The sequence below is a fragment of the Urocampus carinirostris genome, chromosome 2 (assembly GCF_059441175.1).
Source record: "Urocampus carinirostris isolate Australia breed hairy pipefish chromosome 2, RoL_Ucar_1.0, whole genome shotgun sequence".
NCBI classification, from domain to species: domain Eukaryota; kingdom Metazoa; phylum Chordata; class Actinopteri; order Syngnathiformes; family Syngnathidae; genus Urocampus; species Urocampus carinirostris.
The window spans coordinates 56,592,254-56,596,883 of record NC_142350.1 but is presented as its reverse complement, the minus strand read 5'-3'; positions in this window follow the sequence as shown (position 1 = coordinate 56,596,883).

The following is a 4,630-nucleotide window of genomic DNA, read 5'->3' as shown; positions in this document are numbered from 1 at the left end:
CAGAAGTAAATGGAAGGAGACCAAGAGGAAGACAGCGATTGACGTGGATGGATAGTGTTATGAGTGCACTGCAGGAAGGAGGTCTAAATATAGTGGAAGCTAGATATCTTGTTGGTGATAGGAATGAGTGGAGAGGTGTTGTAAAAGGATAGTGGGAAGTTTAGACGTGTTCTAAGGGATGGGCAGTGCGACTGTATGATGCGGGAGGGGTAAACCAGCGGAAGCTGTCGGGCCCTGCTGTTGAACAGAAGAGTGTGTTGTGTCACCCTGACCTGAGTGACATGGCCGATTTCTCGCGTCCCGTTTCAACTGGAGGGACGAAAGCATAACCAACTTGGGTGTCGAGGTGCTTAACTTGTTTGGGTGTCTTGCATTTGGTCACCCCTCTTAAGGGATATGACAAGAGTAGATAGCTAAATAGTCAATGATAAGAAACCGAGCTAAACCACCAAAGAAAGGACCACGACCAATGTGGAAGTGAAATCAAAGCTTCATTTCCTTTTCTGGATAATAAAAACTGCTGTATATGGTCCAGGTGCTGAGAGATGAGAAGAAGAGAGGACTGAATTCTGCAGTTATTTGTCAATGTGTTTTGCACAGATTAGAGTCAATTGTCATGTGGTTGGATGCCAGAGTTGATGATATAAGGATGGAAGGGTTGATAGGAAGGTTTGGTGTCCCAGGAGTGAATGACAGTGGCAAAAGACTGATTTAAATGTCCCCTGAAGCGGGGGTTAATGGTAGGAAATCGCATGTTTAGGAAGAAGAATGTCAATAAATACACATGGATTACAGTGGCTGACTGTTAAGAGACCATTGATGGATGTTGATCAGTAGGAATGTAAACGAGAGATTGTTGTATGATTTTGTACTGCGAGGTGAAGCTGGTAAAATATCTGACAATTTTCTAGAGGAGGCAAAATTGAGAGTGTGTGGTAAGTGGCGGGGTTGTGAAAAGGAAGTCCATGTGAGAGGAAGTGAGGATCAGTGAGTTGGACAAACGAGGGAAGCAGGATGAATTTGATGGGAGAGTGCGGGAGTGTTTTGAGATGGTGAGGGAGCGATCTGTAAAGGGAGTGGAGGGAAAGTGGAAATGTCTGAAGACATACTTGAAGCCCAGCGCAGATGAGATATGTGGAATGCACAAGCTTGGTGGATGTGTAAGGGGGTGGAATGAAAATTTGAGAGCAGCAGTTGTGAAAAAGAAAAGGGATTTGAGGAATTGATGTAAAGTGATAATCAGGGAGTATATGATATGTATAAAATTAAAATAAATTGTGTAAAGTGAGTGGTAAGAGATGATAGATGGGGGACGAATTTGACTGAGAATTTTGAAGAGAATAAAGGGATGTTTTGGAAGGAAGTGAATAGGATAGGGAAGGGGGAGACAGGTTTGGAGGAGAGTGTGAAAGATCAGAATGGCAGGGTTTTGATAGAAGGACAAGAGGAGGAGATCTGTGAATTTATGCAAAGGATTTTTTCAAGGTGTGGTGGTACCAACAGTGATGAATGGCTCAAAGGCGTTGGGTTTGAGAGTAAATGAACGTAATATGTCAAATGTATTCAAAAATGGGTGTTTGCGAAGTATTTGTGAAGCGACACAACTGGATAGGCTAAGGAATGAAAAAGTAAGGAGAAGAACTGGTGTGGTGAGAGTTTGCTGAGAGGTTGATGAAAAAGCTCTGAGATGGTTTGGACAAATAAAAATAATAGATGTAGGCCATTCGACTAAAAGAGTTTGTAGTGCAGAAGTGGTGGGAAATAGAATGAGAGGAAGGCCCAAATATGGTTGGATGGATGGGTTAAAAGGTGCTCTGGAAGTAAGGTCTGTTAATTCGTTGGAGTGCGTACTAGGGATGGATGTGAATGGCAAAGGATAGTTATGAATGATTGCTATTGACTCAGATGATGCAAAGGGGGTAAACCAGTGTACCCTATCGCTAATATTGCATGGCACAGCAACTCACCCCTTGTTGTGCTGTGGGCTTGATGTTCGGTATCAGGTTGGGTTGAGCAAAGTGGAATGAATGTTTTGTGAATGTGAGTGTGTTCTTGACTCTAGCAACCTCCCACTAAGGGGATATGGCTTCAGTACATAGATCGATAGAAAGTAACATATTATTCAATATTTCAAAATCTTTTAATCAAATCACTTCTAAAAAACTATTAAAATGAATACATTCTTTTTTCCTGAAAAAAAGCAAAGCCTAATATTAAATTTGAACACATTGTGTTCTGTGGTCATCAACTCTTCTGTTGCTTTGCTCTGTTATAGTTCACTATTTAGCTTTCGCTCCATCAGTTTTACTGATCGTGTTTGCATAACTTCTTCATTTATGCATGTATGAACTAAATGCATGTGCCTGCTGTACATTTGATTTTCTACTCCATCACTTCCACTGCTCCTCTGCTTCCATCTCCTTGATTTCTTCTAACCAGTTCCGGTTGTACTCTCACAAGTAATCGAATATTTCCTGTGGTCCTCCTCTGATGCAGCAATTGACTCGTTCCTCGATAGGACGAGATGTTGTAAAAGTCGAGAAAATGAGCGCAGAGAAAAAGTTGTCAGCTCAGAGCAAACATTTCCTGGAGACTCCAGATGAACTCTGGAGACGGATCGCACGACTCATGTGGGAGTTTCTGCGAGTTCACAGACGGGATACCTTTAGAAAGACTGACACCTCAATGCAGTTTTATCAGCAAAATATATTTTAATTGGATGTGACTAGGTTGGTGGTTCACCACAACAACAAAGTGTGTATTTGGAGAGCACGGGTTTGAATACAATCAAATAGCTCAACAGATGTTTCAAAATATGTGAAAATATAGACATGAAAAACTGTTAGGGCTGCATTTATTTAGGGTTTTATCTGACTGATAGTGTCAAAGAAAAAAACACATTCATGGTCTATTGGAGCCATGCTCCAGTATTCAATACTGACAAAACTGCGAAGATGTGAAGCACTTATGCTCGCTCCTTTCGCGCCAACTACCATGGGTTCTGATCGGCTCCCAATCAGTTGTTGTAGCCAGTCCTGTCTGTCCCCTTTTGTCAGTCTGAACCTCAGTGTATACTGGGCAAGACTTTTTCGACCCTGACACTCACCTATCACGTTTTTGTCTGTTTCTGGCTATGGCCCGTTATGATCCTGAACACGTCTGCTCTCTCGTCCCGACTTACGACCCGTTTTTGATCCCGACCGCGTCTGCTCTCCCATCCCGGCTTACGACCCGTCCTGTCCCGGCTATCGACCTGTTTTTCCGCCCTTGACACTGCCATCGCTCGCTACGGAAGATCCACTTCCGTGTTCAGATCACAAACCGAGTATGAGAGCGACTTGCTTCTCGCGCCTAGCGAACACCGGATCGTGACCCCACCCCCTTCTTCTTTCCTTTAATAAAACGTGTGTGAAACGTAACACAATTGGGTCCTGGTTCTGTTCTGGTCCTAAAACTATGTATATTTTTTCACTATAAAAAGATACATAACATTTCTTATATATTTTGATAATCTAAGAAAAAGATTCAAAGAGGAAACTGTTTGCTACTGATACCAAGTACCATTGTTACCTTGTTTACTATACAGGGGCGTAAAAAAGTTGACCATCTTCTGATTTCTGATTTTTGCATAGTTATCTCTAGGTTAAAGCCATGGCCGGACGTCCTTCTTCGTTATCTTTTGGGAAACACCAGAATGTATTATTCCATTCACCCTGGTTGTCCTGGTCCTCAGGCAGCACAGCAGCCCCGGACCATCCCACTCTCACCACCATGCTTTACTGTTGACATCACTTTTTGTCAAATGGTGTGCAACAGATATAACGGGCTGCACACCTTGCCAAAAGTAAATTTTTTGACTCAACAATTCACAGAATGTTTCCCCAAAAGTCATGAGGATAATCGTTACGCTTTCTGGAAAATGTGAAACAACTCTTTGTCTTGTTTTGTGACAGCAGCGGTTTCCGCTTAGGAACTCCCCTATTGATGACATTTTTTTTCTGTGTTTTTCTTATTGTGGAGTCATGAACACTGACCACAAAAACTTGCTGTGGTTGATGGAATAATAAATTCTGGTGTTTACCAGAAGAGCCTGAAGGAGAACAACCGGCCATCAGTTCGTACCCTCAAATTGAAGCACTCTTCGATCATGCAGCAGGACAACCATCCGAAACACACCAACAGGGCATCCTCTGAATGGCTCAAAAACCCCAAACTAAAGGATCTGGAGTGGACAAGTCAAAGTCCGTATTTATATCAAAATTAAGATGCAGTGGTGTGTCCTTAAACGAGTAGTTCATGTTAGAAAACCCTCCAAAATGTATGGTTTGAAATAATCTTGCAAAGAAGAATGGGCCAAAATGTCTCCACAACATTGTGATAGACTCATTACCAACATTTCATTTCTGTTATCGCTGCCAAAGGTGGCCCAACTCGCTATTAGGTTCAGGAGGTAATTACTTTTGCAAATAGGGCCGGATAGGTTTTGATTTTTTTGCGCCTCAATAAATGGATTTAACATTTCAAAACTGCATTTTGTATTCCCTTGGGTTGTCTCTGTGTGATATTAAAATTGGTTTGATGATTCAGAAACCTGTGTGAGTGGAAGGAAGAAAATACATTTTAAGAGCAC